The 24,409-nt window shown below is 40.0% G+C and overlaps 1 protein-coding gene across 6 annotated transcripts in view; it reads left to right on the top strand.

Annotated features, from left to right (window-relative positions):
- TPST1 (tyrosylprotein sulfotransferase 1) overlaps positions 1 to 24,409 on the top strand; it is a 592,637-nt gene that overhangs the window by 28,894 nt on the left and 539,334 nt on the right. Inside the window, exon 1 of one of the 6 annotated variants that reach the window (XM_044054233.1) lies at positions 22,433 to 22,485. The exons of the other annotated variants lie outside the window; for them this stretch is intronic. The gene's annotated coding sequence lies outside the window, so the exon portion shown is untranslated. Of the gene's footprint in view, positions 1 to 22,432; positions 22,486 to 24,409 lie in introns of those variants that run through there. 6 annotated transcript variants of the gene reach the window in all.

The raw sequence follows: 24,409 nt of genomic DNA on the forward strand, positions 1-24,409 counted from the left end.
GGGCCTTTTCCATACAAAGTGGAATATTCTGCCATTTCTGCTTTAAAGATATCTACTCCTTCATGTCAAAAAATGGAGAAGTCCAAATTTCCAAAGGCGAAGGAAAAAGAGAAGAAGGAAAAGGGCAACAAACAAGGGGGGGGAGGGAGAGAGAGAAAAGATCAGTGAAAACTAGAAATGGGTCTCTGGAGCCATTGGAGCAATCTGGTCTGACTCGTAAAATACCTAAACATTCAGATCCAGAGGTTCATAAGACATATTCACTGTTACCACCTTTGCTATTCATCACCAGAGCCAGTAAGTCTGAGGTCTTCATTCCCCATTTCTACAAGAGATGCATCAAAGTTTTTCTCGTACTCCATTGGTGTCTTCATCATTTAGACTCCTGAAGTAGATGTCAGTAGGATGATTCGGAAGTTCCTACTGACTCAGATTCCATTAAAGGTCATTCCAGAGCACACCCCCTTCGGTGGCTCCTGAAATGGTCCATGCAGCCTCACTATTAGTTTCTCTTGTTCTGGCCTGACCATAGGATCTGAAGCCCGTGGATCTGAGTCTGTCCCATAGACTCCACTTCAGAGTTGACAGTGCGTTCAACTTCAACTCCAAGGGCTCTCTCTCACTGTCTTGTCTCTGGCAATGTCCGATCAGGATGATTCTGGAAGCCAAAGAGTCAGAGCCAAGGTGTGGTGGTCGGGGTTGACTCCGATGTTATCAGAGATGTCCCTGCTCCTCCGTGCTCATTGTCAGTCACAGAGCCAGGTCGTGTTGGAGTCAAAGGTATTCACATCTCCTTGATGTTTGTTTCATTTGGGGGCTTCTTTGGCTCTGATTTAGTCCTCAGCTTTTGAGCCTTTCTAGAGTGCTCCTTCCAGGCCCAGAGAAGATGTGTCTCTACCCTACTCAGTTCTTTTCCATCCTCCTTTGGGTCTTGTTTCTGTGTCCAGTCAGGTTCATTCAGGCTTCAGGGTTCTCACGAGATGAGCTCCCTATCTGATTCCATATCTTCTCTGGAAGCCAACATGGAGGATGGACTTAAAAAATGGGCTTGTAAGAAGAGATACTTAGACTCCTTACCAGAATCGGTCACCAAGGACACAGATTTTGATGAAGGGGAGGGCTTCCCCTGACCCCTTTAAAGTGCATTTTCTCATAAGGTCTTAGAGTTAATGAAACGGAGGATTAGTCCTCTAAAGCACCCACCCAAAGAGGAGTTAATTTCTGGGGCTAGTGTGGTTCCACTCGCTAACTACTAGACCTAGTTTCTCAGCGGGTATAGAAAGTACCTAATATAGTGGAGACAAATCCACATAGACCAGATAAAACTTTAGTGGCCTCCTGGAATAAGTTTCATTGGAGCAAGGGTCCTCCAGTAGATGCCATAGTTATTGTGGCAGCCACTAGGAAAGAGCTCTGATAACACATATCTCCTAATAGAGAATCTAGGCCATTGGACAGATTTGGGAAATGGATGCACACTCCAGGGACTTTTGTACTCAGAATGCTGAACTGCTTGACTCGCATGATCCATTTTCAAAGGGACTTGACAAAGGAGTAGTTAAAATTCCTCTGATATTTTGCGTACGGACATCCAAAATTCAGCTGAGTCTCTGCTGTCTAACCTGCATTCTATGACTAATGTATCCATGCATCTGCTATCTAATACAGCTGGTGGTACACCTAGGGAAGCAGGACTTGGCAGTGAAATCTATCAGTATGCTAGGGTGTGCCTGTGTGACTTTGTGGAAGGCTTAAAGATGTCCTTCATCAATGTCCCCTTTGGTTCAACCCTGTTCAGACCTAAAGTGAAGGAAACGTTTACCAAGAGTGAACAAGAAGGCAGAACCTTGTCTACAGTTGGCATATGGTTTTCCACCCACAGAGGGCATTATTTTGAAACCAAAAGCGGGGTGGGGTTATGGTTCCAAAACCTCAGGGTTTTGGCTAGGATGTTCCTGCAGACAGACCCCCCCCCCATGGCAAAGAGGGGAATAACTTCAGTGGACATTGCTGCAGAGGCAGACAGGAAAAGCGGCTTTACAACCTGTTCATAAAGAAACCCTACCAGTTATGAATGGTTGCCCAACTGCCACACTCTGGAGGCAGTCGGGGAGGGGGGGGGTTGCCTGCCAGACTTGAGGGTGCAGGAATATTAATCAAGATTCTTGGATGCAGAGGATAATTATCAGAGGCTACATTATTCTCGTTTTCTCCTTCTCAGAAGAAAGGAAAGTTCCTCCACCCAGTCAGATGGAATTGACAGCAGCAGGTGGAAGAAAGCTGCTAGAAAAGATTGTCATCCAGCAGGTCCCCCCAGGCCATTCAGGATCTGGAGTCTATTCCATGTTCTTTTAGTTCCGAAAAAGGCAGGGGACCTACGGCTCATTTTGGTCCTAATCTACCCTCATCAGTTAATAGGAGACACAATTCTGCATTGTTGTATTTCAGTCCATTCTGTTTCATCTGAGGAAGGGTGACTGGATGTGCATCATACATCACAAAGATGTGTACTATCAAATCAAGATATCAAAGCAGTCCTGGAGATTCTTCCAGTTCCAGCTAGGAACCAATCATTTTCAGTTCAGAACACTGCCTTTTGGCCTCGCCATAGCCCCCAGCATGCTCCGGTAAATGGCAGTAGTAGCAGCCTATCTCAGATTGCAATTGTTTAAAGTGTTCCTGGTTTATACAACCGACTTCTTACCACTCCAACCAAGGGACAACTTGCGCCATCTGGCTTATCAGTTGTGGATCACTGTAAATCTTGCCAAGAGTCTGCAAACTGCAGCACAGTTGATAGTTTGTCAGATGCCACCTGGACACAAGCTCTCGGGTATATAGACTCCTGCAGTTGAGAGTAATTGTCCCTCTGTCAGGTAGTCTCAGTGATCCTTCATCACTCTTGTCCGTCGCCAAAATGTATTCTCTGGTTTTGGGCTTGATGGCTGCTTTGACCACACCAATGCCTCAAGCATGATATTAAATGAGAATTTTGCATTGTGTTCAATGGTTCTTTAATGTCCCTTCCCCTTCATGCACATATTTATCTTGCACTGATATAGGGAATGCATCCACTGGTGGCAGTATGCAATATCTTCCCATCTCTTTCTAGCTGCAGAATACATCCCAGGGACTTCCATTGTTCTGGTTGATAAACTGAGCAGGTTTGTTCTTCTGCCCCATGAATGGTCACTCAGATAGTGGCAATGTAGATTTTTGGTTGTGGGGCCAACCTTACTGAGATCTCTTTGCTTCATACCTAAACTACAAGTGCGGCAGTTACTTTGCCTGATTTCCCCCCCCCCCCCAGGAACAGACACAAAGGGAAGCTCTAGTCTACAACTAGCCCCATGTCTCCTTTATGCTTTTCCTCCTTTTTCACTGATGCCAGGAGGAGCATAGCCAAATCTCCCTGCCTCCTTTTGGCCTTGGCAGTTTTGGTTCCCCTTCCTCTGACCTTATCTAATACATCCACTTTACAGGTTGGATCCTTGTCCAGACCTTGTATATCACCAGTCTAGTAGGCCTCCCTGAGACCTAAAACCCTGAAATTGACTGCATGGTTTCTCCATTTTTAACTTTTACCAGGGATACCAGGCAGTCTGCCCCACTTACTCAAATGTCATCGTCCACAAAAAATGAATACCATAAAGGATTATTGTAACAATGGAAAAGGTTTACCATATGGGCTTATTCCAGATGTTTATGACCATTCTCAACTCCTCTAATATCCATTTTGGATTTTTTTGTCAGAACTGTTTCATAAAGGATCCAGTTTTTCGACTTTTATTGTTAGTAGCCATTTCCAATTTTCATGTGGGACAGAATCAGACTTGTGTTGCTTCCCTAAAGATTTGCAAGGCGTTTTTGAAAGGAATCTTTTAACACTTCCAGTCAGGGATCTGGTTCCCTGAAGAATTTTACTATCTTACTCCAGGCTTTGGATGTAAAATTTCTTTCTTGGAAATTTTGTAAGCTATCACATTGGCAAGAAGAATCTTAGAGTTGCAAACCTTATGTAAACCTCCATATCTGATTTTTCATAAAGATCTAGTATCCTTGGGGATTAAATCCCCACTTCCATCTGTAGGTGGTATTTGAAGCAAACCTTGATCAAGCTATTAATATACCAGTGTTTTTTCTTAAAGTTTTCCCGATTTTATAAAGGGGAATATACCATACATTGCTTAGACATTCATTGTCAACTCAGATTTTGCTTAAACAGGACAAAAGATGACAAAGTCTGATCAACTCTTCCTTGCTTTCTTGATAGCTAAACTGGGTCAAGCAGTGTCTAAAGTAACTTTGTCCAGGAGGCTTTCCAGCTTATTGCCTTTGTTAATGAGAAGATGGAACTGGCATTACTTTGTAAAAATTCTATCAGAATGTGACTACTTCTACTGCCTATGAACAGCGTCCCCATTAATGAACATTGTGCTCCAGTTACTTGGCTATGGTTCATAATTTTATATCCCACTAGAAGTTGGATGTGTAATGCAGATCCTCTACATCCTTTGGATTTACCTTCTTCAAGAATATCCCTCATTGAAACTATCCAGGTTTTGGGTAGCTTGGGAATCTGTCTGAATTGTTGAATCGGATGAAAAAGACAACATATCAGAAATTTGTTACATATTTACCATAAGGCTAGATCCATGGAATTATGGGTAGAGAGAGGAGTCCGAGCCCTGGATCCAAGCTGTTGAAATAGTGCCAAAGTCTGATATAGTTGGATCCAATAACCAGTTGTTGAACCAGATGAAACAAGACCACACAAATCCTATTATTGTAATTTAAGTAACTTTCATTTAATGCATGACTTAAAAAGAATGCATGTGGGCGGGGGGGTGGGGGGCGGTGTTTATAGATGTCTGGAGGATGTTGCCACAGATTAGTAGCGTAACATAAGGAACTGGGGGTAGTGAAATAATTTTGTTCTGTAGTTATTTTACATTTAAGTCATGATGGTTAGCTATTTTAGAGTAATACAGCATTTTCATTTTCAGTACATTTTGTTTGTAAATTGCATGAGGTTTTAAATGTTATGGTAAGTATGTTTTTTAGGCAGATGTATAGAAGTTCTTACAGGATGATGGTGTTTTCTTTTTAGATTTTTTTTTCTGAAGTTTTTGGTGTTTTGAATGCTGTTATAATTTTTTGTAGGTGGTTCTACATGTATTTCAGGTTGATATAGCAGTTTATTTGTTGTATATTTAACTAGTACATTTTTTGGATGTTTGAATGTTCTAGTTAGCAAGTAGTGGTACTTTCATGTGCGGTGACTGTTTTTGGTCTTGTGTTATGACCATGCTGTTGCTGCAGAACTGCTTTGGTGTGTGGTGGCTTCTTCTGAACACTGTTTTGCCGTCCCCAGCAATACTGTACTGCATAAGCAGAATTCTGAATGATGCCCATCTTGAATATATCAGCAGTATTTTATGTAACATACTATGACTTTAGTAATTAATTTGTGATTTTGCCATTATTTGTTCACAGCACAAAATCATATTATACTTTGTGACTGTATTTTCACATGCCCATCCTTTCTTTCTCCTGTAAATGTACGTATGCATATTTTTATTTGGGTTTATATCTGTACACATGCATGAGTGTGTGTGTGTATACATGTATATTTGTGCATGTGTGTGTATGCATAGGAGGCAGTGTCAGTGATGCCACAGGTAGCACACTCGTCTTTGGTGCAGAAGGCTGTGGGTTGTATTCCCATACAAGGTAGATGGATTGCTGACACTGCAGTACAGCATAAGGGAAGGTGCTGTGTTCTGGAGTGCCGTTCTTTGGATGAGATGTTAGACTGAGGTCCCAAAAACACATCACTGCACACCACTAAGAAACTTAAACTGTCTAGAACTTCCTAACTACCTGGCCTGCATACCACTCATAGTAGCCCACAGTCTAGTATACAGCATAAAAAATGCCCATCTCTAACAAGTATATTGCAACCTTACTCTAATAACAGGTACCAAATTTCTTCTTAACACAACTAAATCAAACACCATATCTAGTTGACTCTATTCTTACCACATCACCAAACTGTGGAACACTCTCCCACTTCAGCTAATATTAATAGACAAAATAGGTTCAAAGCACTACTGAACCAACCTTTAAACAAACCTGGCTTTGCTCTTGCACCACAATTGGATAATGTCCACATACTATCCTCCTCCTAATCTCTATCTTGTCAAATTTTCTTTTACAGCTGCTCCTAAATCTTCACCCGCACCCCCCCCCCAATGCTCAAATGTTCCTCCTCTTTTTTTTTTTTTTTTTTTTTCCTGATTTCTCCTATCCCGCCATAAACTTCTTCTCTAATTTACCATTAAAACTCCTTTTTGCTATACATTCTTCTCTGCTTGGCTCCTATAGCCTGTTCTCCTTACATATGTTAGAATTCATGTCTCATCTTCCACATCTATATCTAATGCTGATGCTTAAAACATCAAATACTAACATCCTTGTTCTGTCTGTACATTTTTGTAAATTTTGTCTACCTTTATCTTAATTTGAACAATTACAGCAACTTTATCGTATGTAATGCTATGTATGAACACTCTTTTTAATTGCATTTACTGCTATTTGTACTGTCATTTCTCTTCTATTTTTTATTCACTGTGTTTAATTGTCCCCAAGCTGTGTATTTTTATCTAACTTTTTTCTGTAAAGCTGTCAAACTTTTACAATGCTTGTGATTTGTGGAGCTTTTCTCCCGGGGCCTCCGCTGAAAAAGTTTTTTTTATCATAGTTGGACTTTTCCAGTCAAAAAACATAGTACTTAATAGTGGGACTGTCACTGAATATCCTGAGAGCTAATGTCCAACATGCAGGGATTCTCAACATGAAAGTTAACTCTTCAGCCAGAAAGTAGAGGGCTTTGAGAGCCTACAAGTTTAGGCTAAGTAAGGCCAGAGGAACAGCCAAAGCCAGTGATAGCTTATATATTTAATACCACTCTGGTGTGAATACTCGAGTGACGCTTGTTTTAAATGTACTGTTAAACATTTTCAGGGTGTTGCAGCACTGCATGAAATACTAAGTAGCACTTTGAATATGAAGGAGAAACACAACAGATAATATAGCTTAGTGTACTGTATTGCTGGATATAGAGCTACTACTACTTCAATATATTCCAAAGTCATTGCACTAGCAATATCCATGAAGGCACTACCCATGCCAGTTCTTTATACTGTACTCTTTTATAGGCTGTTTTATGGTTCCAAGTTATGTATTAGCTTATCTTTCCAAACATTTTTAACCCGTTTTTTTTTTTTTTTTCATTTAGTAAGGGTGGACTGGAAACTTTTTAATTGCAGAAAGGAGGTAATGATGTAGCAGTGTGGTGCTGTGTAGAAATTATGGTTTACCATAATTTAGTTTTACATTAAAGAATGTTTATACGGCTATTTATGTCGTGTAGTCTTTTGAGTGTGGATTTCTTATTACAGAATGAAACTTGTCTTCTACCAAGTAATCTGTGACCAGATATTTTAAATGCTGCCTCATGTAATTGGTAGTTGAATATTCCAGCATAGTGTTAAGTGGTTACATTCATAGCCAACCAAGTCGTCTTGTGAAACTTTGTAAAACCTGTTCAATGCTTTTTTTTTTTTTTTCCCTGCTGAATTAACAGTGTGATTTATAATTATAAGTGCAGTGCATGTGAAAGAAAGAAGTGTTTGATGCAGTATTTATTAGGCAGACTTTTCCTGGAGTGATTTAATGTTTGGAAGCATGTTGCAACACAGGACCCCCTCCTTTTGCAGGACTGCATATGTACAGCTTATGTTTCTGTATGGGAAATAAGAGTTTGTGGTGTACTGGCATACTGCTTTACTGCACTATGGTAGAACCTGCCACACATTGTCTGATGTCATCCTATCTGCGCAGTTACTTTCAGTTTTCAACTAAAATTCTTCTAAACTTTGTATCATTTACATTTCTTTGTTGCTGCTTTGTTGTGGTTCTAGTACCCTGTACTTTTTTGAGAAACATGTGCATGTACAAAGATTTTCAAGGGATGTCCAAGAAACACTGAGGATGTAGTGGGGCTGTGTCCATAGTGTAATGCTGTACTATTAAAAGATATAGTAGCTTTTTATTGTGGGTTTTGAAAGTAACCTGCATTAGTATTTTATGGATTTATTTTGAGTTGAGGATGGCTTTGTTGTGTTTAAGGGTGGGAAAGCTCTGGGATAAGGGGTGGGAAAGCTCTGGGATAAGTCTCAGCACAGTTAAACTACGAGCAAAAGACACATCTGGTCAGGTAGTTTGCTTAGACTGTAAGTACATGTCACTTTAAACACCACTGTTGCTCAGGCATAGTGGTATAGCAATTTAGAGATGCTGCCTTCAGTATTTGGTTCTCGGCTGGGATGCATTTTGTGTTGAGTCTCTCTGGCTGTGAGTTTCTGATGGGTGCTTTTTCTCCTTTGTTCTAAGGGCATTATGTAGCTGAATTGGCAATACACCAAGTTTTCCATAGATCTGACTGTTATGGGAAAGTGATTTTCTGTGCAACCTGCATTAGATTACTGTCCTAACCAGGGTTAATTTCCCTCTGCCTTGCTTCTGTTTACTGTCCAGGGGCATGATTTGGCACAACTATGACCCTGAATAGTGTAAAGCAAGTAATCCGAGAGAATGAATGGTTTCATAACTAGTTTTCTTGATGTTTTGGCCCTCCCTACCCTGATCATTAAGCCCCTTCCTTGCTCTCTTCTGTTTTATTTATCCCAGTACTGATTGACCGTAGCCATGTTGCCAAGAGGGGTGAGCACTGAGCTGAAGTGAGCCATGTTGCCAACAGGGGTGAGCACTGAGCTGAAGTGAGCCATTATCTTTTTAGGTTTCATTTTTTTTTTAATCGTGTTTTACCTAATGTCCCACCCCTACATAAGACAGATCATCTGTCTATGCATTCCTGCATTTCACACTTATGTGTGACAATGTTGGAGCCCCTAGTTTTAAATGTTCATAGTTTAGTACTAGGCTAGCTGCCCTTGTGGGCCATTTTAAGTCTAGCCAGTTTCTCTTAAAGATGAGAATCAAACCCTGTACCTTGTGTCTCGAAGGTAAACATCTTAACCATTGTACCAACTCTGCCCATGTGGATTGTGTAGCCTTAGCTGGAAGCTTCTTCCTATGTTTATCATTTCCACCGCTGCAGTAGCTCTTTGGTACAACCTGCCCCTTTAAAAAGCTCTTCCCTCTACTTCACTACGACTGCTGCTTTCCCTCCTAGGGATTAGCCAGAGTGAAGCTTTCTGCAGTACTTTCTTCCCATCTTGAGAGGAAGCATCTGTCAGAACTCACAGGGGGCATCAATTGGCTAAGAGCCTTGCTTCTCCCCATTGAGCAACCCCTCCACTCAGAAATTTTTGACCCTTTATAAAAGTATGATTTTTATCTAAGTTTTGACTAAAAATGGTATTTCTCTTTTAAGAAGCCCAGTATTTTTTTCTTAATTGGAAATTTTCTTTCTGGAACCATCATTTGTATTTTGGAGTGTTTATTAAGATATTTAGGTGAATTTGGGGAAACATTGTGTACTGCTTGTGTAAACTTTGAATTTTTTGAAACAGGAAATTTTACAGAGAAACTGGCAGGGAATTGGGTCTTGCTTACGTGTGACAATCTACCTGTCATCTGTCATTTTGTTTCTTTCAGTATTTGTGAGTGTTTGAATAGTACTAACAGGAGTTCTGTTCTACTTTTGCATTTTATAATCCAAAGGACTAGGAAAAGTGTTATGAGTGTTATGAGTGTAAGTGTGCTGTGTGTGAATACTCTGTGACAACTTACCATACAACAGACTCTCACTCCAGCTAAGCTTACTACTTTTGGTGCTTCTTCCCTGGTTACAGCATGGATACCTGCTCCAGTCTGGCTGGATCGTCTTCTACAGCACTTTGAAAAAAAATCGTTTGCCAAGCAGTCCTTGCTGTTATGGACTCTCCAAACCTCAGCTGATGGTGGGTGAACCTGCAATGACAGTTGGTTTTTCCTCAGGCCACTCACCTCTCTAGCTTCATCTGTTGTAGTCCTTTCAGTTTTCATGAACTGGGATTCAGACGCATCCTCGTCAAGCTGTTCCAGCGCTCAATATAGGCATGGGAGAAGCATTTTCTCTATCTGGGAGACTCTGTGAGAGAGATTCTTCTTGGAGTAACCAGGGCAATAGATCATTAGACTGGACAGATACCACTTCCTTGAGTTGGTCCTCTTAAAATGGAACTCCTATTTAAAAAAAAAAGTTAAACATTGTTCTTCTAATGTTGTGGTTGTTTAAAAAAAAAAAAGTTCCTTACCTTGGCTAGACTGGCATTACAGGCAGTAAATCCTGGTATGCAGAATTCTTTACAGGTGGGCAATCCCTGTAAAATTTATTCTTGAGGATACCGAGTCTAATAATTCTGATTTTCGTCAGTGATGGGGCTTCTTCTCCAAAGCATCCTAACGAACAACCTCGTAGTATGGTATGGAAGCCGCTCTACTTGTGAGCGCAAATCCCTGCAGAGAGTGGTGAAGATGACCGAGAAGATCATTAAGACCACCTTACCACCTGTCCATGACTTGTACTTATCCAGCCATCTCAGCAGGGCCAGAGGAATAATTAAAGACTGCACTCACCCTACTTACAGACTGTTCTGTATCTGTCATCCGGAAAGTGCTTCTGAAGCATGTGTTGTAAAACTGAGATTCAGGAACAGCTTCTTCCCTAATGTCATCAGGCTGCTGAACTCTAGTAACCACTACACTCCATGATGTCCAAGTGGGTCTGTAGAAACTCTCTCAAATTGTGCATTAACCTGGTTACCAGTCTCATCTAATACTTAGTGCAATATTCACCATAACTGTAATTTTATAGGCCATCTAGGGCAGTAGCAATGCAGTAAAATATCTCTTCTTTCAGTGCAATACATGTTGTGAATTCGTAAATTAACCATAGTGCAATATTCTAAGGTTCATAGTGCAATACACTAATGTTCAGAGTGCAATACTCCAATGCCTTTCTGTGCAAGGATCAATGCAATGTCTTAACCAAGTACCTGTGCAATAATAAGTCTCATGCAAGTGAGTATTCAGTTTGAAAGTGTTGAAATGTGTTTCTAATTGTGTGCAATATTAGTCTGTCTACCTGCATGTCCGTGATGTAATAGCTAGGTGTTATAAGTGTAAATGTGAAAATAGTCTATATGTTGTCTGTACATTGAGTTTGGAGACACGGAATTTCGTTCAGTTTTTGCACTTTTTGCACTTTTGTGATTTCTGAATGACAAAGTTTACTTTGATAATTGAGATGTTTTTACAGGAGTAAATAATGTTCCCCTTGATTTGAGGAGATATAATTGTTACAGATAGATATACCTCATTACTCCGCCATCCCTCCTATGTATTTATCCTGATACTCTATCAGTCCCTAAAAACCAGATAAGCTATATAAGGTATCATAACCATTTATGGGCAGTTGTATGCTCTGGCATATGGACAGTTTGAGGGAACTGGCTTCAGCTATTCCTACAGGAGAAAGCTGTTTTCTTTTAACTGTTTCTACCCTGTCTCATGCATCTAAACTTTCTTTAAAGAGTGCATATGATTGTGTAGATACTGTCCATGGGTACTGCTACTGTGTTGAGGATATGCTTGGATAGGTCACCAAAAGTTTAATCCAGTAAAGTCTGAAATCTTGGATTTAACTTTCGATAATTGGCTCTTTTCTGTCAAGCCAAATACAAATATGAAATGGCTAGATAGAGAGTAACACAAATAAGTAAATAAATAATAGGGATCCTTTCAGAAAAAGGGACAGCACAAAATGACTATGCCAGCATTTCTTGCCCATTTCCCAGCCCCAGGTCAATATCTCTACAAACTTATCACAAAAACTGGCCTTAAACATTAAGCTTTGGCATAAGCTTGTTCTGGACTCAAGGGTGTTAAAAGTGGAGCCAGGAGGGTTACATATGACACTGGATACAAAAGCTTCCTTTCAGCGGAAATGGAATTTTCCCCTTCAGTTTCTTTAGTCTTTACATACTCTGTTCCTTTAAATCAGAGGGGCAAAGGCTTCTACTACTGAATTTTTCTGATAGCAAGGAAAAGAAGCTTCATGGAGATTAGTAGAGTTTTCATTTCTAAATGTTTATGTAAAACTTTCAAAGTTCATAATGTTGACCTTACAGAAACTGTTGCCTCTCTCTCTCCTCACGAGTTACTTGGTAACTGTAGACCATAAAGATGTTTGTTACCATATTCTGTAGCCATATGCTTCAGGAGATGTCTAAGGTTTTCAATTTCTGGATCCTATTATCCGTTTTCTGCATTACCCTTTGGTTTATACAAGCTACAAGGCTGTTGACAGAATGTCTAGCCCCAGTTGTACCTTTTATTGCAGACTGTCATTCACATGTTTCCTTATTTAGACAACTTGCTTCTCTTTGCAGAGTACTTAACCAGCTGTTGAGGCTGGACATGCAAATTCTTCTCTTCAAAAGTTAATTTTAACATAAGACTAGATAGACCTTTATCTGGAATTTTTCCCAAACATATACAATCACTGAGGCTTCTGAAAAGAGAATTTCACAAGATTGCTATGGTTTATACTTTTTATGATTCTCCTGCTGCGTCTAGCCAGAATAAATGTGAGAAAGATACAGTGGTTTCTAAACAAACATGGACCCATCATTTGCCTTCTCTGGAGTATCAAATTCTAGTATTGGGTCTTATAAAAAGAGAACTGTATTGGCAGAGATAACAAATTCAACTGAACCCAGGTCCCCCTTCACTCCTCAGACCTCAATGAAATATGTCACCACGGACACATCAGATTTTGCTTGGAGATCAGTCTCCATAGGAATAAAAGTGCAAGGCCTATGGAATCTTTCAGACGGACCAAAGCATATCGGCTTGAAATAGATATTGCCTGTGATACATGTCTTGAAGTTTCTCCATCACCCTTGGTCCTCAAGATCTGTCTAAGTGATTACAGACAATATCATAGTCATGTGGTATATGAACAAGCAGGGAGGTGCAAGGTTGTACCCCTTATGCAAGCTGACAGTGATAGCTTGGTAGTTAGCTGTTCAGCATTTAACCATTTAAGTATCTTACATTCCATTACATCAACGGCTGCTCTACACCTAAAATTAACTCCTCCCTGGTCAGATCTGACCACAAGCTAATCACCATGGATATCCACATCCCCCCTCTCCCACCGTAAAGGAAACCACTATTAAAAAAAATAATAATAATAAATAATTTCTCCAAAGCAAATTTTTGGACTCCTAAAAATGGAGTTGGCAAACTTTACGATGCTTATGCAGTCTGAAAATAGCTGCTCGACTGCTGAATCGCACACCATTGCACTGTATGAACACATTCACAAGTGCATGGATTGAGTCGTCCCAAACAGAACCAAGACTCTTACCTCCAAAAAATAAACTCTACAACAGAAGGAAGAAACTGTGTTGCAGAAAAGGATAAAGTCCCAAGACTGGAAAAAATCCCTAGCTAGCCTTAGCAAAAAATTGAGATACCTCCATCAAATCCTATAAAGCTAGCTATGAAAACAAAATAGCAGCAAATACTAAAGACAGCCACAAGGCATTCTATAGTTATGTCAGAATTCTTCAGAGCAACACTCGGCTACAGCACAATGACAACAAATATACCGAGTCACCTGACATTGCCAATATATTGGCTGATAGGTTCTGTGCAAACATTACCCCCCCCACTCTCACAAAGGGCCATTCGCAATTCCCAAGCAGTGTCAAGTTCCTAATATTACTGCTCAGGTTAAAACCACACTGTCTAAAGCCAAGAACACTGCTTCCGTGGGACCCGATAATATCCCTGGATACATTCTACATGAGCTACAAAATGAACTGGCACCACACCTGAGTGCCCTGTTCAGTCACAGCCTCACTTCAGGCTTTGTACCAACCAAATGGCCACGGTCATCCCACTCCACAAAGGGGGAGCAACTACAGACTCTGGAAACTACCACTCCATTAGCCTGACTAGTTTGATATGCAGGGCTGTGGAGCATATCATCATGGACCTTACAAATTGGAATATAGGAAACCTCCAAACTCTGAACCCCACGCACTTCAGATTTGTGAAGGGTAGATCATGCCTGCTCAAGATGACTTTGAGTTTGTCACCAGAGCTGTGGATGAGGGCAAGGTGGTACACACAGCCTATCTCGATCTAACCAAGGCCTTTGATACCATTCCCCACTCGGGAGTCATTGATAGGGGTTAATGCCTAGATTAGAGAGTCTGTCACAAGGTGAGTTGCTAACTGGCTCATGGATAGAACTTGCACTGTGAAGGTTGCAGACTCCAAATCGGACAACCGACCAGTCACGAGTGTTGTCCCACAGGGATCTGTCCTGGGTCCCTTTCTGTTTGGCATCTACTTCTCAGAAGTTCAAGGCAACAGAAGAGAACTCGGGCTGACCAAGTCTCCAGACGATTGCAAACTAGGAGCCATTATAGAATCCCCAACTGATGTAGACATCCTACAAAGGGGCCTCACTGACACCAATGATTGGTGCCTGAACGGCCTTAAACTAAATGCCAAAAAATGCATCATTATTCCCTTTGGGAAAAACTCTGTGCCCATGAACTACCACATCAGTGGTGTTCCACTTAACTTAGAAGGTGTAATAAGTGATCTGGTAACACAGGTTGATAGCAACCTTTCGTTTGATAAACCACATCACCACTGTGGTTAGAAAATCCTTTTATGTGGCACATCTCATCACAAATGGTTTCACATCTAGGAAGAAAGAGGTCATCGTCCCTCCCTACTCATCCCTCATTAGACATATTATAGAATACAATGCCACTTTTGGCATGTACCTCACTAGACCCCTGTAGCAGCTGGAAAGTCCCACAGAAATACCTCACCAAGAGGATTCTAGGCCTTGAACACATGCCCTATACTGACAGACTCAAAAATCTCCAGCTATACTCAGTCTCGTATCGCCTCCTTAGAGTCGATGTCTGCTTAACCTACAAAGCCATGTCTGACCCAGAGCTGCTAAACATGCTACATCTAAAAAGAAAAACCCAATCCTGCCATGCCTCATGCTCCAGGGACCTCCAATCTTTTTACCACATTAAATGGAACACCTATGAGCAAAAACCATAGTGGCAGACAGGCTGAGCAGGACCAGGATAGATTATCATAAATAGAAACAGAATGAAAGGTTCTTCCAGGAACTGATCAGTTATGGGGAGCACCTCAAATAGGGGTTTGCCTCTTTCAAAACAGATAACTAAACAAGTTTTGTTCCAGGGCTCTGTTCAAGCAAGCCTGGAAAATAAATGCATTTTCATTCCTGTGGAAAAGACTTCCATTATTTGTTTCCACCCTTTCCACTCATATCCATTGTAATTATGGAGATTTAGAAGGATACCCAAGAAGTAATTGAGGCGACCTATTTTTGCCCAGGAAACATTGTTTCTCCTTTTTTATGGAATTTGCCAAAAGCAGTTACTGCAAGCTTCCTCACAGCCTGGTTCTATTCGCACAAGAGTGGGAGCTTGGTACACCCCTACATCAATCAACTTCACCTGACTGCCTGGATGATTCATTTCTAATACCTTTTTAGGCACTTGTTTCATGAGGATGTTTAGCAAGTACTAAAGGAGACAAACCTGTTACTGGAAAATCCTATGTTTGTAAGTGGAAGCAATTTTCTAGTTGGTGCCTACCCAAAAACCCAGGGGCCCATCATGGATTTTGTACCACTGGTGCTCAAAATATTTGTATGATACTTTCCTCTTGCCTCACTTATTCCTGTATAAAGGTTCATCTTGTGGGCATTTCAGCATGTGTGCGTATGGATGATTCTCTTTCTGTTTGTTGTAGAACAGTTTCTGAAAGGAGTTTTACACTTGAGATGACTGTATATGTCCATCAAGCTGATTTAAGGTCCTTCACTTGGAAAACTGTACTCAACATTGTAGTGACATCTGCAAGAAGAGTATCTGAGGTTCAAGCTCTCATGGCTGGTGGACCCTATCTGATTTTCCATAGGAAAAGGGTATCTTTAAGAACAAACCCCGCATTAATGCCCAGTGTAGTTTGAGTCAACTTGGAAACAAGCCATCAGACTCCTAGTTTTCTACCCAGAAGGTAAAAATCAGGGAGAACAGATTGAGTACTCTGGGCATGCATAGGCAACTCGGGTACTATCTTGACAGAATTAAGCCATTTAGAAAAGTTGATCGGGTATTTATTTCTTATCAAGTGACAAAAAGGGATACTTTGTGTCTAAAACAGACAGGTTTCAGGTGTTTGTCCTCCGTTACTGCTTTTTGTAATTCCCACCACAGCATATCCGTTTCAGGCAGTCTCAAGGTACATTCCAATAGACAATTGTCTTTGACATACTGTACACACTTAAAGATACCAACTCTTAAGATTGCACAGCAGAAGGCAAGGGACAGGCTTCCTTACCTCACTATTTGACAACCTCCAGTTAAAACACACTGCCAGTGGTAACATGCCAGTCAATAAAAAGTAATTTGATTTACAAAAGATTACAAATTCCTTTTTGTTCAACTGAATCCGTGATTAATGAAACTGTACCTGAGATTGAATAACTTCATAGTTTTTAAGTCTGAATTTTATTTCATCCTATAAATTTCAGAATATAAACCTTGTAGAAAATAAGATCTTGATTCTTCAGATTGTTAGCAGTTGCTGAAATATCATTAAAAAGTTTATTCACACTGTTCTTCCTTTTAAAATAAGTACTTTCTTGCATTTCTGTCAAAATAATCATTATATTGTGGTACTTTTTCTTTCATCAGGTCCATTACATTTTTCTAATTTTCTGGTATTTATAGTGTGTAGGTTGTAGGTAACTTCTTTCAATTCTCTAACCATCAATAATTGTACTAATAAAAGTCCTATTCTGTGATGTTGTGAAATTGTGCATTTAGGCACTGAGAGGTAATTCATCTGGGAATAACCATCTTATTCTTCATAAGTTATTTCACTGCATCATTTCTACCTGCCTATTACTTTGTGAATAGAAAACTCTCGAAACACGTAACTCATAAGAATTATGAATGGTATACCATATCTGTACAATTTCATTAGGTATTCCATGTCTAAACTGCATTTAAAGATCGTTATCACAATGTGGCTTGTAGTGCCTTATAGCTGCTCACAATCTGCATTTTTGGAGTGATGGTCTACTCCTAGAAAACAGTGGTTCTCCTTGTGTTAAAATAAATTAACTTTCATCAATGGAACACTTAGTTTTTCATGTCATATTAATTCTTCGTGAGCATTACTCTATGAAAAGTATTGCAGATATGACATTTCTGAATCATTTTCTTGAGCTTTTTCTTCCTTTTTAGTAGTTCCTTAGAATGATTCATAAGATAAATGAAGTACTGATTTTCTTGACTTGGAAGTATGATTTTTATCTCCATTGAACACACAGCTTTATATATACAAGAAAATGCATCTCAGTTAGGAAAATACACTTTGATATCAGGATGTGCTGATGGTCTAACCAGCCATTCATGACAGTATGTCTTAACAACTGCATTTTGTTTTTTTTTTCTGGTATATTTTCTTAGTTCATATAACTCTCTGAAAGAAATAGGCAACTGCAAACGGGGTAGCAATGGGTGGCCCCTTCTGCAGTCCGTCTTTGCTAATATTATTATGTGGGTGTGGAAAAAGTGTTTTATTTTTGACAGCAACTTTAGTTCTTCCATATCTATATACCTAAGATTTTTGGACAACATTTTTCATTTTATAGTCTGGTTCTATGGAAACACACAGGTTTTTTTTCAATATCTAAACAATAATGTTAGTTTTTTAACCTTTACTGGTGAGAGATTTTGTGAAAATTAGGTATTTGGATGTTCTTATAACCAAGGATCTTTGCAACATGAAATGGGAATCTAACATATTTAGGGAAAAAATTCTAATAGTTACATTTTGTGTGAGGCCAGTCCTTATGGCAAAAGAAGAAGCTGGTTAAAGGCCATATGGTTAAGGTGTTTGCCTTACAAACACAAGGTGCAGAGTTTGAGTCTCACAAGGGATAATTGGCTAGGCTTACAATGGCGCGCAAGGGTAGTTAGCCTAGTACTAACCTATGAACCTATAAATTTACAAAGCATTACAAATTAGAATTTTTCTAGATCCAAGTCAAACTTTGCTAGGCTGCTGGATCCATGTCAACCCTCCTCTTCCCAGGATGGATAGTCTTTGGTATTCAACCCACGTAACCTAAGAGCTATTGTAGCAATGAGGAATTAGAGAATCTACTGTTGTGGGTAAGTGCAATTTGCGCAACTGTACTTTTTGTTTGTTCTTTTTCCAGTTGTATAAAGCCCTGTCCCTTTTAATTCATTAATTGTTCAGTTTGTCTTGTTAGTCATGGGAATGGATTAAATGTTTCCTCTCTCTAGTTCTGATTGGGGCCAGTTCATTTAGAATATTTAGAAAAAATGGAGTTCAACTGGATGCAGTAGTATCTTTATTCGAGTGTGTGTAAAGAGCTCCAGTTAAAAGATTTTAGTTTGGAGTTTAGCATTTCTCTTTGGAAGGTGGAGAAGTTATGCATGTGTGACTGTGTCATGATTACGTCATAAACAGCCCCCCACTTCCTACCATTTCAAGGTTTGTATTATTTCTTATTTACTTTTTTTGTTTTACTAGGTGTTTAGTCTGAAGCTCACAGTCTGCAAGATGGCCACGTGACATAGAAGGTCAAAGACCTAACTTTGTCCCAGATGTCTTGAGTCAAGACAGCAGCTGGGGCACCAGAACAACTGGTGATGGTGCCTGCTTGCCTCTTTGGCCGCTAGGTACAGGAACATATGTTCAGTGTGCAGTCTTTGCTTAAGGTCTCCAGTGGAGACTGGGGATCAGTTGAGGTGCTTGCTTCCAAGGAAAATACTGAGAGGGACTTCACTTACAGAAGTGGTAGACATGCCCTCGGTAGATGTCAACTACATACCAACAATTTGGGCCTTAGAGGTAATCATGGTAAAGAATAGCATGACCCATGATTCTCAATGAATGACAGCACTGCTTCTGCAATCTTACCTTTACCTTTGGGAACAAATGGGCATAAGAGTCCCCAGTAGCAAATTGGCCAATACAGCGAACCGGTGAAAGATTTGATGGCTTTGGAGAGCAAAAGGAAAAATGTAATTTTAAAAATAACCTGCTTCATTTCCCATACCGCATTTGATTTGAGAACTTTCTGTGGTTTTATCTCTCTAAGAACTGAGATCCCATTTGGAAAAAAATGGAGTAGAAGAAGCCTATATACGAGTTGCAGAACGGCAGGTATGCTAGTGTGAACAGTGAAGTGCAAGACTAGATTTTTCAGACTGGTGGTGTGAATATTGCTGAACATCTTTGACAGTGTTTTGCTATTCTTACTCCTCTTAGTTCTATTTTGAAAATTACACAACACTGTATTCACATCTGTGTGACATGGGATGTTAGGATGTGATTACAGTATGTTGCTGAATTGAAAAATGATCCTACACTTCAGTCATATTTGTCAGGAAAACTTTGTCGTGCAGCATATCACATTTACCATTAATAGCAACCCCTTAATTGCTCTTCAGTTTTTAAAAAGAGGGGACGGGGGTGCAGCCCTTTTTACGAATGGTGTACCAGATTGCATGAGCATGACCACTCTTTTTTTTTTTTTTTTTTTTTTCCAATGGAAGCAAGGAAGTTAGAGGAGCAAGACTGCCAAAATAAAGACTTGTTCCAACCCCACTAGCTATAACCTTGGTAAGTGTTTAAATCTGTCTGTACAGTGGTTAAATAATTGGAGAATAAAGCTTTTATTTTTTTAACTTTTGGAAAAGATTTGTGGTGATGTCACCTTATCTGTGATATCTGCATACTGTGTGGAGGAGTAGCTATAGTAAAACGTTACCAGTTTGATACTGATAATGATGGAGACGAGATCAATATCCATCATTAATGCAGCTGTGATTAGAATCTTATGTGGAGACTTAGAATCTTCAGCTGAGACTGGGGGTCAGTTGAGATACTTGCTTTATACGGGGGGCTGATTGAGGGGACTTCACTCATAGAAGTGGGTTCCTGCAATACTCCTCTCTCGAAGATCTTGAGTGTCACACAGTTAGCTGTCCTATTCTGTCAATACCTGCAGTGTTGGCAGCTTCCATTTAGCAGTAGAAGAGATGACTCCTTTTATTCATCACTCCTGGTACTTCTAAGAATGTGTCCACATATCCCTGTTTACGTCTCCCACTGTCCCTTTCAAATTTATTTCATTTTCCCCCCTTTAGCTGTAACTGTGCTGCTGCTTCCCCTCCCAGGATAAATTGGATCATGATGAATGCATTAAGAAAGTTAGCATCATTTATCTTGCTTGTTTAGTATTGTTATTTGGTTAGTTCAGTCTTTGAGACTGTTTTGCCATGGTATGATATATTGCATAAAATACAACTGCTGCTGTCTAAGAAACAGTTGCTGTCAGGGGAAAAATATCAAAGGGATTTTAATCTGCAGTGAATTTTTTTTTTTTTTTTTTTTTTTTTTTTTTTACAGAAGTGCAAAACACTTTTTGTCCAACATTATAAAGCAGCCCTACTAAAATCTGTGCCTCTCATTGTAGACAAAAGGTTTAGCCATTCCTTTGTTTTAAGTAGTTCTTCATTTATCCTGGATACAGCTGTGGAGTTGAATGACTGGCTTTGTTTCATATGCATAGATTTTTATTTTTTTGTACTACAGGTACAGGCCTGTGTACTGCTCATCTCTGAGAAGGCTGCCAAGCTAAAAAAGGCAACATTACGACTATATTAGGTGTATCACTTAGGGTTCTATTTTTTTCTTTTAACCATTTACTGTTTGAGTGCTGTATTGCACTTGCTTACCTCAAAATGTGGTGTTGAAAATAACCTACACACACACACACACACACTACAAGCAGACTGTAATGTTAAGCCAAGCAGAGTTAAACTGTTGATGCTTTCATATCCAGTTTGAAATGACAAAACACTGTAACATAAGGGGTAATGGACAGTCCTGCATGAAATAAAAAGAAAATGGCATGCATCACAGGCATCTTGGATTGTTGCAATACATCACGTTGAATTGTATAGAAAACCTGCATAAATTGAGTTCATTTTATCTTGCAATACATGAGACATTATAAAGCAGCTTAAACAGTAAGCACAAACTTTGAAGTATGATTACAGCTCATGTTAAATCCTCTGGATAAATAGCATTTGAGATCTGAAAGACTCCTGAGTCCCACTTCCAAAACTAGGGAGGCTCTGAGTTCTGTTGGATTAGACTGAATTAGATTAAAGAAAAACAATGCTTGCTTGATCTTGCTTTGGGAGGGGCACTAATTAGTTTACTCACCAGTCAGACTGCATTATTCTGCTTATTTCTTCAGTAGCAGTTTGTACTACTGCGGAGGCTATCAATGGGAGTAATAAGAGTGGCTCATCCTTTGTAACTTTGGGAAAAATCACATCGATGGTAGTCCACTGAACACAGAAGGTGTTATAAGAGATCTGGGAACACAAGATGACAGCAACCTCTCTCTTGACCACCACATTGCCACTGTGGTCAGAAAGTCCTATGTGGCACATCTCATTACTAAGGGTTTTGCATCCAGGAAGAAAGACGTCATTGTCTGCCTCTACTCTTCTCTCATTAGGCCAGTCATAGAGTACGATGCCCCATTTGGCATGTATCTCACTAGAGACCTGCAACAACTGGAGAAGCCGCAAAAGTACCTCCCAAAGAGAATCCTAGGCCTTAAACACTTGCCCTATATGGGCAGACTAAAAAAAAAAACTCCCATCTATTTTCTGTTTCATATCACCTACTTAGAGGCGATCTTTGCTTGACTTACAAAGCCATGTCTGACCCAGCTCTGTTAGAAATGCTACATCTAAAGAAATCCCAATCCCTCCGCACCACACGCTCCAGAGACCTCAACCTCATTACCACAATCAACAGAATGTGCTGGAGGGAAAGATTCGTAACCCAGAGACTGCCCATGCTATGGAATAGACTTCCCATACATGTCAAGCAGAGCACCTCACTGACCCTCTTCAAGAGAAATGTCGATGAGTAGATGGGAAATAGAAAATTCACCCCGGGGATTACTCCAGTGGCTCTACTCTACAAGAGGCACTGGGAACTAATGTGGGTGGCATGATGCCCCAGGTTAATCCTATGGGCTAGGTTTGTAAAGGCTCCAGGGCCATTGGCCTAGTAGACACCTATGAACCTATGACTAAGATGGCAGACATTAGGACTGCTTGGCAGCACAAATGTTGCCAGGCTGCTTCGTACCTCCCCATACTGTAGAGCATTGCACTACTGTCCTCCTGATTTTTCATTGGCACATAAAGTGCCCAGATAATTTCGTCATGACTTTTAAGCTGGTATTTACTAACTTTTGTAAAACAGGTGAGTGATTCACTTCTTACTAATATCTGTGATATTCCTAATCGTTTTTTCTGTGGTATTTTTTCTGTCAGATTTGATATTTCTATTTTGAGCTGTACTCCTGTTAACACACTGGCAGCACAGTGGCTCAGTGTTAAAATCTCAACCAGGCAGTTCCAGAATCCATTGTTTAATCTCGACTTCCAGTTAATACCTGTGTGAAGTTATCCCAGTGTCTCTGCAGGTTTTCTTCATGTACTCTAGTTTCCTTCCACCTTCCAGAAGCATTTTGGTTTATTGGCTACGGTAAATTATCCACATATATTGTATTTCCCTTTGTGGTCAGGCCTATAATTGAAAAGGGTCTATGGACCAGTTAACATTTGTTAAAATAATTAAATATGCTTTTGCTCTAAAATGCCACTTTTTTAATCTTTCAAATTCTCTATTTGCTTTATGCTTAATTTTTCTGTGAAATAGAAAAACAGGTTATTTTACTTATAATTGCTATTCATTGAAATTTTGCAGTGTTAGTGATGTTTCTCTGCTGTTGGTTTGATTGTTCCCTTTTTTTTTTTTTGTATACTAAGGGGACTACCTTGTTTTGATTTGTTCCCCACCCCTTCTTGTAAGGGAGCTATTGTGTTGTGTTTCGAATTTTTGTGATTTTTGTTTTGGAATGCTTATTGTTTTGTGAGCAAGTGATTTTTGTTTTGGTATGATTACTGTTTGTGAGCAAGTGATCTTATGATCAAGCAGAGCATGGCTTTCAAAGGTCTTCAATTATTGAGACAAACCTTCTACAGGACAAGCATGAGAAGTATGTTGATTAGAGGAAATGTGTATTTCCCTCAAAGCATGAGATTTATGTGTAGTGTTTCTTTGGTCATCTGGCATAGAACAGATTAGATTACAGTTGCATTTATACAAGCAGACATTGTCAGCTCAAATTTCTGGTTTGCAAAATTCTGACATGCTCTCTACTTTAGCTGAAAGCAAACTTCTACCTTGGCCTTGAGGTCTATTTTAGTAGGATTTGTAGAGAAGTGTAAAAGTACTTAAATAACACAAATGTTCTTCGTGTTTCACTGTTGCAGTCATTACATTTGGGTAATCTGCTGGCAGGTTGCCCTCAGTCGGCCTCAATTCCAAAGTCTTGGGTCCTGCGTCGGTTGCTGTCTCCTCTTCCATGCCATCAGGGGTATAAAACATGCTGCCTAGGCCCTGATCACAACGTGCCTGGCTGTCTGCTTTGTGCTGGATTTAACCAACGCACTATTAAGCGTCTGTATATTTTTGCCTCAAAGTATTTTGGAAACAGATTTAACTACCTAGAAATGTCGTCGGATAGCAATCAGACTACCGAAGTACATAAAAAAAAACGCAAAGAAAAGGACAGAGAGACAGTCGAGGTCCAAAACTGACGACGAAGCTTCTCCTAAGCCAGTCGCCGGTACTCAGTGAGGCACTTTCGCAGCCCCTGATACCTGCTACTTTTGAGTTGCAGGCCCCTACCGACACCCATGTGGAGTCCGGCATGCCGCGAGATACAACCATGGGTCCAATACTTTGAGTATCTCCCTCGGATAGGTCCAGAGCCGCTGAGCAGGCACCGGCTTCTGAGGGTGTATTCAGGCCTCAACATTTGTATATCAAACTGACGACAGCTGCAAAACCAAAGACAAAAGCAACTTCTAAAACTAAAAAAAAAACTACTCATGAGCTACGTGCACAGGCCTCTATGCCTAAAAAACAGATGATCAAAATGGCTGAAGACCTAATTACCTTGATCAGGGGTACCGATCCCCCTCCAGATAAGAGGCCTAGGCAAGACACTGATTATGAATCTTCAGGTCAGGTTTCTATTTCTTCTGATCAGGAATTATCATATCTCCCTATGAGGATTCATATGCAGAGGAGTCTATACCATCTGCATCACCTCCTG

The sequence above is a fragment of the Protopterus annectens genome, chromosome 13.part0 (genome assembly GCF_019279795.1).
Source record: "Protopterus annectens isolate FY-2018-M chromosome 13.part0, PAN1.0, whole genome shotgun sequence".
Taxonomy (NCBI): Eukaryota; Metazoa; Chordata; order Ceratodontiformes; family Protopteridae; genus Protopterus; species Protopterus annectens.